The sequence below is a fragment of the Lolium perenne genome, chromosome 5 (genome assembly GCF_019359855.2).
Source record: "Lolium perenne isolate Kyuss_39 chromosome 5, Kyuss_2.0, whole genome shotgun sequence".
Taxonomy (NCBI): domain Eukaryota; kingdom Viridiplantae; phylum Streptophyta; class Magnoliopsida; order Poales; family Poaceae; genus Lolium; species Lolium perenne.
In genome coordinates, this window is record NC_067248.2 from 111,457,055 (window position 1) to 111,472,165 (window position 15,111).

The window sequence follows — 15,111 nt, forward strand, 5'->3', positions numbered from 1 at the left end:
GATGCCGAGAAGAAGAAAAAGGAGGATGAACTACAAAGCCAAATGGCAGAGATGTCTGCCATGCTTAAGAACTTGACTAGTGGGCCTCCTAGTACGGCTTCGGCCTCCCTAAGGAGCTTTCATACAGTCAACCATGACTATCCCAAAAACACTTCACCCATGCCTCATATAAACCATAGTGGGAATGTTCCCCATTTTGATGGAACTCACTTTCCTTTTTGGAAATCTTCTATGGAATCTCATATTTGCAGCTGCAGTGTGGAGTTATGGGAGATCATTGTTCATGGATACCGGGAGCCACAAGATCCCATTCGGTCGACCTCCACCGAATTCTACAACCGTCAACTCAATGCCTCCGCACGTGACAAGATTAGGAGTGGCATCAACCGCAAGCTCCTTGACCAAGTCAACGACATAGACTCCGCTAAAGAGTTGTGGGATCGAATCATAGTACTCCAAGAGGGAACCGATTTGATCCAATCAGCTCTTTATGAGACCACAAAGCAAGAGGCCCATCAGTTCATGATTCGAGAAGGAGAATCCGTGGCCGATGCCTATGCAAGGCTAGGCGCTCTTAGAGTAAGGGTCAAGGGACTTGGAGTTGAGAAGTACAATGATGGCTTCGAGATGAATGAAGCATTCATAAAGTCCAAGGTCATTGCTATGATTGCCGTCAATCAAGAAGACACCAACCTTGAACTCAACTTGCAAATCATGACCAAGAGTGCCGATCTCAACTCCGATGATCTAGTCTCCTATGTGGCCGCCAATAAAAACATGGCCAAAGCGGGAAAGAGGCTCATGGCTATGAACCGTGTTGATGAAGCCTCACAGAACCATGAAGCGCCACACAACCTTGCTCTCAAAGCTAGGGCCGATCATGGAAGCAAAGAAGACTATGAAATTGAAGAAGATGAAGAGATGACTTCAACTAGTGACATTGCTACCGAATTTGCTTTCTTTGCCAAGAAGTACAAGGCAAAGTTCCCAATGCTCCTCAATGACAAGAAGAAGAAGAAGAAGAGAACTTGCTACAATTGCGATGAAGATAGCCACTTTGCAAATGAGTGCCCTTATGAGAAAAGGGTAGACAAGCCAAAGTTCATCAAAGGGGTCAAACCAAGATTGAAGCCAAACCCAATCAACGACCGATACAAGAAGAACAAGGGAAGAGCCTGTGGTGACCCGGCATACCACTGCATGGTGTAGTATGCAAGTCTGATATAACACCAATGAAACACCGTTCCACTAGTATTATATCGCTCAGAGTGGTACAACAGAAACATATGCGGGTCCAAGGCATGTCTATAGAATTACAACATTGACTCTGTTACATAAGATCATCATAGCCTCCTACTTTACAATGAGGTAAAACTGCAAATAAACTCCAGAGGAACGACTCGTAGTCTAATTCTATCACGAACTCTATTTGTAGAGTATTTAACTAGCTATAGAGGCTAAGAATAGATTCTAGCTAAATAGGAGCTAGGTTTAGGAAACTAGTTCCCTTCTATGGCTAAACTAGGTTTTCTCCTTGTTGGATATGGTATCTGACTCCTCTGACAGGGTCCTGTCTCGTGAAGTAGTTGTTGACTCCTCGGCCTTTGAGTTGCACTGTAGATCCTCCTTCGATGCCTCCATATCTAAGCAGGGGATTTAAGAGTGGGATGAGTACGAGCGTACTCAACAAGTTCAATATAGGAAAGAGGTGTTTAATGCACTAGCTACAGCATTAGACCAGAAAGTCTAATACCAATGCAGGTTTTCATAATTATTTCTTCAAAAGGTTGCTTTTATTCAGAAGAACTATGTCCGTCAGCCTTCACCGGTTTACTAGAACTTCATGGAGTTCCTTTCCGGCAGCATTCGCAGTTCCATATCCCGGAACAGGGAGTGACAGGTCACGGTTCTTTACACTCTGCAGAGGTGTGTTGCTTTACCCATAAGAGATCTTAACCTTGTTGCCAACCGAGCACGTTACCCGTCCACACTTCCTTTGGTGTGAGGCCCGGTATAAGGTCTAGCCAATCATGTTCCTCCGCTACCTCGAACACCCACCCTTTGTTGCATGCCCCGACCCTGGGTCCTCGCCGGTCCCTTTATTCCCACTTACGGGTGGACCCCGACCACGACGGCAGTCTGGGATCGAACCAAACTCCTTCACCGGTAGCTGCAACCCATCATAGACCGCAATACCGTGGGGACTTAGGACTCCCCAGCCTCACCATCTTGCTCCTTCGGGCGACAAGTGTACTACGGACAATGTCGTGGGGACTTAGGACTCCCCAGCCTCACAAGCTTGCCCCCTTGGATTACAAGTGTACTACAGTAAAGCGCATCCGTTGATGAACGAGAGGTGGAAACACTTTTGACTACTCCGTCCCACTCCGGATCTTATGGTTAACACGGGTATTACGGCACAAGAATCACTGGCGACATTTGTTGTTTAATCCTAGATGGATATAAACCCTTGCAATGGAACCTCCACCATATCAACACAATCCATGGTTCCATTGCCCACCACATAGTCATATTCATAGTTATGAAAATAGTGGTTTTGGTTTTTATGCAATAGTGATAAACATAGTACTTTGCAAGTAATTTGGTAAAAATACTCAAATGACATGAGAAAGCGATGAACTTGCCTTTCTTTACTGCAAGATTATGCAGACAAGGTCTTCGATACGCAATAACTCCAAATTCTGAAATAGCATCATCCTCCGGTAAGGACGATGTTTAAAAGATTGGCAAGGATGCAATAATGCATAAGTATGCGATGCAATCGTTCTAAGCATGAACTAACCCCGATGATTTAGGATTAGTGAGTGATAATGATTAGTTCAGGGTGTGTTGCACTTTTAGAGTGATTCACAAACAAAGTTCTTATTCAGGGTTGTGTTGTTTTAGAATCATAAGCAGGTGGTAAAGTGCATGGTAACAATCATACACACCCAGGAATAGTGGTTGTATAATAAGTAAAGAGCAGTTGTCAATTTTAAGTCCTAGAATGCATGGTTGATGATTACTTATTATATAATTCAAAAGAATAACTTTTGAAGAATATGTTCTTAAATAAAGAACAAGTATGATAATTAGGTTGGTGGAGTTCTATGGTTTTCTATGGTTCTAATTGGTTGCTGGAGTAAGTAGTAGATGAATCACAACCTAGTTGGATTCATCAACTCCTAGAGCTTGTAAGGTTGAATCAAGCCTGGGCATTCTAAGAAATTATTCATACAAGGTTGCTATCAAGATTTGTTTACCTTATTAGTGATAGTTAGCTAGGGTTTATAGGTCCATATAAGCAGGGTTGGTGATGATCCTTTATTTACTTCAAAAGAGTAACTTTTGAAGAACATACTTCTTAAGTAATAAGAAGTATCTCAATTAGAGTTGAGGTTGACTAGGGTTTGCTATTGGATCCACTAAGTAAAGGATGGTTGGCTCTTAGATGGAATGGTTCCTAAGTATCTCACACTAGTAGGGTTTAGTGGATTATGGTATGTAATGCTAAACATTAGATATGGTTGCTATTAGAATTCATCATGATGGTGTGATGCTAAGCATGGATAATTAAGGATGATTTTTTTGGTACTAGGATCTAGGGTTTACACTTGTGAACACATGGGATGCTAATTAATAGTGATATGGTTCCCATATTTTATGTGGATTTTAACAAGCATTGAGTTGCTAAATATGAATCTATGATAACTAATGAAGTAACATGTGATCACATGTTACTTGGGGTTTAGGTTTGGAAACGATTTAGGGTTCACACAAAAAATATTGGAGCTAGGGTTTCTAGTGGAATTAGGTTTTTAGGAATCACATGAAATGGTAGGGTTGTAATTTCATTCAATATGGAATTAGGGTTTCCTAATCACCCTATAGTTCTTAGCTTGATAACTACATTATAAAGTTGAAGTTATTAATAACTTAGAATTAAAAATAATATTGGATTTGACATTTTCTTATTTTTAAAGAATTAATAATTAAGACAATTATTAATTAAGGTTTACATCCTCCTATTAAGGATTTAATAAGTTAAAAGTAAAGGAAAATTAGTTTTAATATTTTCCCGATTTACTTACTGGTTTTTATTAAATTTAGAAGTTTTTCTTAATTATTGAATTTTAATTGAATTTAGAATATAAGAAAAGGCTTAAATAACAAGTATTAAACAATTGAATTTTTATTAAAAATAAAAATTTCATATTATATTTTTATTAAATAGAATTTATTTTTATAGACATTTTGATATCTCATTTATAATTTTCTGAGTTTTTATGAATTTCCTATGTATTTGCAAAGTTTCAGTAAATTCTGGAATTTGAATTAAACAGGAAATACTAACTACACCCGATCTAGTCTACACCCAGTGGCTGACTGGTGGGCCTTAGGCCATGTCATCTGCCACAGGGGCGTGGACTATGGTCAAAATTTCCAACGTGGAAATTGGCACGGTGGCCGGCGGTCTGTGGTGATGGTCGCCGGAGCTAGAGCGTTCCCGCGGGGCTACGCGGGTACTCGCTGGAACCAGCAGACCGAGGCGAAGTTAGTGGTGGCGGCGCCGTCCCCTAATGGTCGCCGGAGTAGCTCCGGCGAGTGCGAACAGCGGCGGCGCACGGTGGCCGATGGTGCGAGCGAGTCACGGTGCGAGCTAGAATGCAATATGGGGCTCTCGAGAAGCGCATGCTCACCTAGATGCTCAAGGAAGGCTTGACGGCAGCGATCGTCGACGGTGGCGACGCCATGGTCCATTTTTCTGTGGAACACCGGCGGAAGGAAACGGTCGATTGTGCCATATCCCAAGCTCCCCTTGACGCGAAACTCTACCAGACGACCGAGAATGACGAGGCGCTCCTCCCGAGCTTAACGGTGGCCTCTGGGGTGGTCAGAATCGCTGGGGCAAGATAGTTGCCGTCGAGCTAGGGTTTCGGGGATTTGGCGGTTTGAGACGAAAAGAGGAGAAATTGAAGCTTTCGCGGCGCTTTATAGGGTCGACGGCGTGTGTTGGCGGTCGGCAACGACGGCGACGACCGCGGGACGTGGCTCTGGCCATCGCGGTGGCGAGCTCCCGCGCGTCCTATGGAGGAGACGAAGATGAGTTCGTCGTCTTCGCCCTTATCCGAGCAAAACGGTAAGTGGGCTGGTCTGGGCTGCGACGTGGAGCTGGGCCTTGGGCTGCTTTTGGGCTTCCCCAGTTGGGCTGCTGCGGCAGGTACGGTCCAGGTAGGTTTTTCTTCTCTCCTTCCTTTTTCTGTTTTATAATTCAATTTTGAATTCAGATTTAAATTCTTTTCTGTTTTGCAGGTATTTGATAATTTGAATTTCATTAGGACTAAATAAAGGATCATTGTAACACTGAATTGTTTTTGAATGAGCATTTAATATATGTGAACCTTTATTGCAAATTTTAATTAAGCATGATTTATGCTCTCATTTTAATTTCCATTTATCTTGTGAATCAAATCTGTTTGGAAATATTGGAGTTGATACTTTCAACTTAAAGTATTTCAGAGGTTGTGTTAGGACTTGACTTCCATTTGGGGAGTTGGTCACTTGCACATGATTTTATGTGAGCTCAAATGTATTAGGGTTTTATAGTTTCTATCATAACCCCTCTTATTAAGGTTAATACTATCATTATATTTGAAAGTATCTAAGTAGGTATTGTTTACATCATGGTTTATCTTGATTACAAAGTTAATTGGTTGTTAACCACACATGGGTTTAATTATAGGACTTAGCATTAGGTGGCTCTTTTGTTTTATAATTGAAGCATAAGGATTAACTAATGGGCAATTCTAAGGTTCTAATTATATTCACCTAATGGTACTTGGTTTGAATCTCAATTATGGTCTGGTTTTATAATTGTAATCACCCAAGTGATTCACAACTAGGTTTGAGATATAATTCTGAGTTGTAGAATTGAGATAACACCATATTGTGTTTGCTAGGGTTTAGTCTCCCCTAACCAAGATAAGATGGTTACTTGCTTAATATTTCATGTGCTTCTCTAATTACTAAGGATTTGAGAATTGGTTTTATCTTCTACTAATTAACTTCTATTATTATCCTCAATTAATCATTAAAGTAACTACAATGGTTATAGTTCTTTTTATAGTTAACTTTGGTCATATGGATGGATGGTTTCTCACCATATTAAGTATGGAGTTTTACTCTAAGGTTTTCTTATGTTCTATAATTTATGAAATATAGATATGGTAGGATTCTACTTATGATCACCGAGTGATTCACAAGTAAAGGTTGGGATATAAGCCCAGGGTTGCTTACTGGTTACCTCCCTATGATTTCATGTGGTGAATGATATCTTCTTATCCTATTAGGATTTAACTTATCCTCACAGACCTCAAGAGCAGGATCATGGATTAGGCATGATCAACTTGTTCTTAATAATTCTACTTCAAGTTCTTATGGTTTATGATCATCACTCAATTTATAATGATCAAGGTTTGGCTTCCTAAGGTATCTCTCATTAAATGGGTTTCTCACTTCCATGATCAAGCATTATCTTGATCAACTAAGGTATAGCACTTCTAATTTACCTTCTTGAATGGGACTACTATGGTTTCCTCTAAAGTTTATATCCCAGGAGAATGCCTGAGATATTATGTTAGGGTTATACTTAATCAATGATGATATAATCATCTGGTATATGGATAGTTCTCTCCCTCACATTCAAGTGTTGCCTCAACTACTTGAGTGTAGCACCATAGCCTGAGCTCTCTTTCATAGGAATAGTTATTCTAGGGTTTATGGTGTACTCCTAATATTTATTTAAGTAGCTAAGCTAAAGATTCAATTGTCTAACTTAGTTGGATTAGTCTTATCCTTGTTTCACTAATTCATGTGTATAGTCTTAATGATATTTGGTTATCCCACCACTTCAAGATGAAATGGTTAATCTCTTAATACTTTAGTTCAAAGGTTGTCCTTTATTCTTAAATAGGTAAAGCTTAGAGTGGTATAATTGGTCTCTCTCATTTGGAAAGGTCTTTAATACTAACCTAAGGTTAGGCTCCATAGAGAATGATGTGATCATCAATATCTATGTTTAGCATAATTGGGTTCTCTCTCTAAGTATGGTCTTGAATTAATATCCTAGGGTTTCTCTTATGATGATTATTTGAATACATGGATGCATCTCCAAGGTTTAGCTCAAAGTTATCATTTCTTCTCTAGTAAATAATATAGGAATCTAGATTTGATGTATAATAATATAGAATAGAGAAGAATATATATTTCTAGAGTTGTTCTCCTTGTCATGTTTCCAAGAATGAAGTAAAATGAATACCATGAGGTTCATGCTAGGATCAAGGATTAGTTTAAGACATGGAAAAGATAAGTGAGGAATGGTTTCTCCATTTTATTGTTACTTGATTTGCAATTGAATTGGTGTTCCTATGTTATGACAAGGATTACCTTATTATGATCTTTTATAAGATCAAGCATTTGACCATTGAGTAAAGTGTTGTTGTGTTGATTATTAGTTCCATTTGATCTAACCCCTTAGATCAAATCATCTCTACCCAAAACAAGGTTTTATCAAAGTCACATTGAGGTTTATAGCGCTTGACTTGATGAGCTACTTCAATTCCACCAAGGTCAAGTGAAACTTCAGTTACTGTGACTGTTTTACTTTAAAGCGCGAAAATTCCCCAGATTTTCTATGCATGAATGCAATGCACACATCTGTTTCCTCTATTTTTGTAACCCCATTACCTGAGATATTACAGTCTCTACCCCTTAAACTAAACTTCGTCCTCGAAGTTTGAACTCTCTCACGTTTCCGAAGTGTGGATCTGACTTGTGCAGACTACGACTTTTCTCGAACTTCGTGGTGATATCACTGGATATAATTGAATATATCCCTTGTCCAGATTCTTCCTGGAATCCATTAGGGTTTGTCTCTGAACATTAGTTTCTTACTCCAGTTCTATGATTTTTCTCTGGAATTTAATAATACCTGTCTCTGAGCCATGGCTTCTAACTTTAATTATTTGATTTCTTTCAACTCTATAAACTTGTTTCCTTTCTCTTTGGACATTCTATGATGGAACTTTTTCTGGTGCTGCTAGTCTTAACTGAGGACTAATTTGATAATAAACTCCTAATTTATAAATAGGTCTTTGTTTTCCCTTACTTCCAAAAGTTCATTAATGGTACTTGGTAAGGTACTTACCATGGAAATGGTCGTGATGGTTTATTTCCCTAAGAATGGATTAGACTCATTTAGTCCATCCACTCATAGATTTATGGTTGATACCTCTGACTATTTTGGGTTATTTAGGTTCCATGAAAGGAATCATTCCAATGGACTTAAGTTTTGGTATAGTCAATCTCCTTTGGTCTTTGGCCTTCTCGGGCTGTATTTTATCTACGGTATTTCCTTTGTCCAACTTCATTATCATTGGCTGCCTTAAGCTTTAGTACTTATGAGTAATTATTACTCACTTGCTCAAGTTATAGTCCATTTCTTACTTCCTCGAGGTATGAACCTCGGCTTCTAGTCTAACATCCTTTTGAAAGTAATGTTCAATAATCTTATGAAAATAAGATCGAACTTCCTCTCAGTTCAGACCTTCTGCTTCTATCTAGCTTTAAGTATTGAGTTATTGTATACCCAACTCAATCTTTACTCTACCCCTTAGAGTTTTCTTATGGTCTTCAACTCCTTTTTCTTCCAACCATAGAACTTATGGTTAGAATATTGGTGTAGGTGTAGCTTATGGTTTATATTCTTCTAAGGTCTCGCGAAGAATATCTGTGGTGTATCCACTCAATTGTGGACATCCAATGTGAATCCTTCGACTAAATGATTATAGGTTATTGTTATTTGGCTGGCAAAATTTTATTTATTTACAACTTCTTGGTACAATTAATCCAATGATAGACTACTTGATACCAATTATGGCTATTTGTTATCTAAAACTGGATCTTATTATAGGTTCTGATCAACTGGACGAGACATCTTCTACTTTATCTCGCAGTTTTGATCCTATACCACAACAGTGGTATTCTGATACCAACTATGATCTTCTTATCTGTAACATCCCAAACTTGTTTATCTAAATAAATGAGTGTTCATGAGCATTGCATGCATATAGTTTGCATTTAAGTAAAATTTGCATCTCCATTTTCCAATTATGCAAATCCCTCTGCATTTCTTTCTCATTCAAATCTTGCAAGTTTTATATACTAAGCAACATGGTTTTGTTGTTTCTCAATAAGGCCATGTGTGTTTAGAAATATCACTGAAAAATTTGAGTTCAAACAAAATTCAAAACAGTTTGAATTTGCAATTTGAAAAGAGAAATAAAAACCAGAAATGGAAAAAAAGAGAGAAACCCCTCCTCTCTCTAAACCTGGGCGCAGCCCATCTTCTTTTCCCCTTCCCTTCTCTCTGGCTCGGCCCAGACAGCCCAGCAAGCAAGCAAACTCGGCCTGTTATTTTCGCAGGGGGTTAAGTGCAAAATGGTCGGGGTCATCCCCTTCCTCCATTCGAGCAAGCAGCTCGCTGGCAGCAGCTGCGAGCTCGGCCGCGCGGAGATGCTCGCCGCCGCCCCCTGGCGGCCATAAATAGCCATGCCGCCGCTGCCAAGGCCAACCCTAGCCCCGCCACTTCTTTCCCCTCCCCCGTTTTCTCTCACACGCGCAGTAGGCCGAAACCCTGGCCGGCAGTAGCCGCGCGTCGCCGCCGCTGAGCGCCTTCCCGCGCTCGTCCGACCGGCCCAGGAGCTTCACCTCGCCGCCCTGGTTCTTCCTCGACAAGCAGCGCACGCCGGCGAGCCATCAATCGCGCGAATCGGGTCATCGTTCCCGTCTCCGGCAACCACCGCTCGTCGCCGATTTCGAGCTCCTCCGGCCTCTCTGACCAGCTCTGGAGCTTCGTGGTGAGCTCCTGAACCTCACCGTGCCCTCTCCCTGCCCGATTCCGCCCTCTAGCGTCGTCTCCACGCGGACCTGCCCACGGCCGCCGCTCGAGCTTGTCGCCGGACAAGCTCCGACGACCAAACCACAGCGGCGCCGCCACCAGATGACCTGCCGCAGCGCCCCACGCAGTTTCCCCCCTTGCACGCGCTCAATCGCTGCCTAAATCGGTTGATTGAAATCCATCCGAGCTCCTCACAGAGCTCAGGGCCAGCTGACGTCAACATGACGTCACGTTGACGCCATAAATGTTTTTCTTTTATTTTCTGTTTATTTTTCAGTAATTAATAGATAATTCATTTTAAATCAGAAAAATATAAAATTATATATCAAAATGATCAAAAAAACAAATCCTAGTTGTTTATCCATGTTTCATACATCTTTGAACCAATTAAATATGAGCCTTAGTAGAAACCCTAATTTGACCCCTCTCATATGTCGGGGTTCGAAGCCGAACCCCTTTAATTTCCATCGATGCACCTAGGGTTACCCAAACCCCTTTAATATGACATGTCATCATATTTTATGTGCATTGCATTGTACCTTGTCTTGATTGTGCTCTTCCTTTCCGGTATTTGGTTCTTCTCGATAGGGACCGAACGCGAGCCTGAGATCAACGCCCCCGAAGAGCAGCACCAGAACAACGAGGGACAAGGCAAGCCCTAACCTGGTTCATATATGGTTTCGAAATTCTTTACTTCTGGTTCTTACATATTGCATCCGCTTCAAATATGTTTTATCGGCAGTTCTAGATATCCTATGTGTGCATATTCCATCCTTGTAGCCCAGAGTTACTGATCCACCGCTCCCAGCAAAACTAGGTCTGAGCTTGTTCGCATCGCTAGAGCTGTATATGTGTTATGCTTAGCAATGCTTAGCTGTTGAAGTCTGATCCATCCGGTTGATGAATCAGAGCTACGAATGAACCTAGTTTGACAGGATGACGTGGTAAGATCAGTGATGATGTTAATAAACATGCTAAAGGCTCGGATGGGCCGCCACATGGGGATGTGGTGATTTGACTCGTTCTCGCCGATACTAGGACCTGAGTTCTCGCCTTCGGAACCAAGACTGAGCGTACAACCACACGGGGCCCATGGGAACCCCTTGGCCCTAACTTACCTAGCTTACCCATGAGTCAATTAGTAGCGAGTTCCATTTGCCATACGCATGGGGGAAAGGTGGAAAAGGTTTTCAAAGTGCATCATACAGGGCGTGGCTAGGGTGAAGGATGCTGGAGGCATTGAACTGGATCCCCTGCACACAATGACCGGGACCGCCTCGGAGAATGGCTACCTACGATGATGGAGCTCCCCAGTTAGTTTGACTCATGGAATAGGCGAAGTAAGGGAAAGGTTTTGGTCGACCACCCTCTGCCAGCACACCAAGGAAGTGTGTTAATCTATAGTGGCATTAAGAGTCGGTCGGCGCGTGTGGGTAAAGTTGTACACCCCTGCAGGGTAAATCTTTTCGAAAAGCCGTGTCCACGGTTACAGACGACTTGGTGATGGATTCTGTGATCATAGACAACCTGAACCTAATCGTAAAACTTGATGTCAATGTGTGAATAAGGATCCCTTCTCAGGGTGTCGAGGGGGTGATCCTAGGTGATAGGTTCAGGTGATGATGAAGATTCGTTGGATTCAACATGATGATCTTAGAGCTAGAGTTGATATCGCTCTCTTACCCCTTTTGAAAATGGTCTGAATAGACGAGCTTCTGCTCCCTCCTGTTTACAAAGGAAAACTGGCTTTCCGCAAAATAAGCTCCACATAAAGCCTCGCACACCCGCTTTGCTAACAGGTTGTACTAAGTCTTGCTGAGTCCCTGTACTCAGCCTTGCATGCTTTGTTTCAGAGGAAGTCCTTCCAACTGATGGTGGCTTCTACCTCGACGTCGACGAGTAGTTTGGAGTTCCTCAGGCGGCAGCCTGAGACTTATGGGCTGGGACGTCGCCTTATGTTATGGCCTCTTAGGCCCTTTGCAGTCTTGTTATCTAGATAACATAATTTGCTTTCCGTTGCTTGTTGGATTGTGGTCAGTGACCTCTGCGTGTAATAAATTTGGATCTTAACTCTGCTAAGAGTTGTAATATATTTGCTTTGAGTCGTAGAGTCACTGTTGTGTTACCGATTCTCACCCTGTAGGCCCTAGAGATCTAGGTTAGGCTTATGCCAGATGTGATATCTGGGTTTGTCTAGCCCTGACCTCCGGGGTCGCGACATTATCTCTGCTATGGTTTCATAGGTCATCTTCCTTCTGTCAGGGTTTATTTTGCAAGAGAACCACTAACTGACACTATGAATATAGTATCCGAAGTGATTTCCCATGCATTCCCTCTTCCATGATGACTAGGGATCTGCTTGAGCTTCACCATAATCATCATATTTCTCACCTTCATGCTTCTTATGTACTAAAGTACTCCTCTGTTGAGGTAAGCATGAGTTTCTGATTGTACTTCTTTCAGAGTATTGTGGTTACTTCCCACAACTTTACTTCATTTCTCCGATGAACCTTCATCTTGTCTTCGGAATCTTCCAGAATTCGTCGCTTCCTCACACGAATACTATTACCCTCTAGATCTATAGCATCAAGTCAGAACTTGATATTGCAACATGTATTTGCATATCAAAGTTGAACTTCATGTATGGATCTAGTCAATCAATGAAAATCCAATAAAAATCCAAGAAGATTCAGCTTTGTGCTTATAATACACATCATCATAAGCCTGAATTATAATAGTTGAGTAAGACATCTCTAAACATCAGGCTCTGATGTGTAGTATATAACACCACATAATATAGGTTTATATCGTGATACTTAGCACGAATATATGGAATTCTACTATTTGTCTCAACATTTACCTTAATTGCACATTTGCAATGAGATAAACATGAAACAAAGTGGTCTAGGATAGTTAGGGTTAACCTAGTTTTGTTTGGAAGTACTACTTAACTTTCATTTTATTGAGGACTATCTCACATGATATGTCTAGGTTCTAACATTGCTACTCTAAACACATAACTATGGAAATATAGCTCCTATACTTCCAAGTGTTTCTATCATAAAACTATGGTCATGATGTGCTTGGCACACTTCTTATTGTTTTCGGAACACAATTCTTGCACTACTGTTTAGCACTTGGCTTCTTATTGTACTCCTCCTAAATACTTTAGGTGTTCATCACATCATGATCCTCAGATGAATCCTATATGATTACTACCTCTAGTCTGTAAGGAGTCATGTTTTATTTCTATTTCTCTTCCTTACTTTCCATGATTGACTCATCATGGTCTATACTACCCTAAATAACTTATAGTTATCGCTTACTATCAATTGTTTCACATGTCTAGATAATTTTACTTACTCATTACTTAACTTGGTCTACATTTTCTATTAGGATATCTTAATTATCTTCATCACTGCTTGATATTACTCCTATTACAGGTTTGGATAACTCTTACTTAACTAACATGTGTTGGTACACATCTTCCAATAGGATATCTTCCTTATGCTTGTATCCTCTCTTTGGACTACCATGTATTGTATACCAACTGTGATCTACTCATCTATTGTTTCAAGGACTTAATAGTGTACTACATGTATGGGATTAGCTAACTAACTTTACTTAGGAAAGATAGGTAGGAAAGGTTGACTCAAGTGTGTCAAGATTATTCTCAAGTGAATATCCGTCTCAAGTCATAAGAATATTTGGTCTAAGTAAGACAATTTCCTATAGACACTACCAATCCTATAGGTCTCCTTTAAAGGGTTTTAATCCTAAGGTCAAAGCATTTGCTCTGATACCAACTGTGGTGACCCGGCATACCACTGCATGGTGTAGTATGCAAGTCTGATATAACACCAATGAAACACCGTTCCACTAGTATTATATTGCTCAGAGTGGTACAACAGAAACATATGCGGGTCCAAGGCATGTCTATAGAATTACAACATTGACTCTGTTACATAAGATCATCATAGCCTCCTACTTTACAATGAGGCAAAACTGCAAATAAACTCCAGAGGAACGACTCGTAGTCTAATTCTATCACGAACTCTATTTGTAGAGTATTTAACTAGCTATAGAGGCTAAGAATAGATTCTAGCTAAATAGGAGCTTGGTTTAGGAAACTAGTTACCTTCTATGGCTAAACTAGGTTTTCTCCTTGTTGGATATGGTATCTGACTCCTCTGACAGGGTCTTGTCTCGTGAAGTAGTTGTTGACTCCTCGGCCTTTGAGTTGCACTGTAGATCCTCCTTCGATGCCTCCATATCTAAGCAAGGGATTTAAGAGTGGGATGAGTACGAGCGTACTCAACAAGTTCAATATAGGAAAGAGGTGTTTAATGCACTAGCTACAGCATTAGACCAGAAAGTCTAATACCAATGCAGGTTTTCATAATTATTTCTTCAAAAGGTTGCTTTTATTCAGAAGAACTATGTCTGTCAGCCTTCACCGGTTTACTAGAACTTCATGGAGTTCCTTTCCGGCAGCGTTCGCAGTTCCATATCCCGGAACAGGGAGTGACAGGTCACGGTTCTTTACACTCTGCAGAGGTGTGTTGCTTTACCCATAAGAGATCTTAACCTTGTTGCCAACCGAGCACGTTACCCGTCCACACTTCCTTTGGTGTGAGGCCCGGTATAAGGTCTAGCCAATCATGTTCCTCCACTACCTCGAACACCCACCCTTTGTTGCATGCCCCGACCCTGGGTCCTCGCCGGTCCCATTATTCCCACTTACAGGTGGACCTCAACTACGACGACAGTCTGGGATCGAACCAAACTCCTTCGCCGGTAGCTGCAACCCATCATAGACCGCAATACCGTGGGGACTTAGGACTCCCCAGCCTCACCATCTTGCTCCTTCGGGCGACAAGTGTACTACGGACAATGCTGATACATCTCCTACGTATCGATAATTTCTTATGTTCCATGCCACATTATTGATGATATCTACATGTTTTATGCACACTTTATGTCATATTTATGCATTTTCTGGAACTAACCTATTGACGAGATGCCGAAGGGCCAGTTCCTGTTTTCTGCTGTTTTTGGTTTCAGAAATCCTAGTAAGGAAATATTCTCGGAATCGGACGAAATCAACGCCCAGCATCCTATTTTTCCACGAAGCTTCCAGAACACCCGAGAGT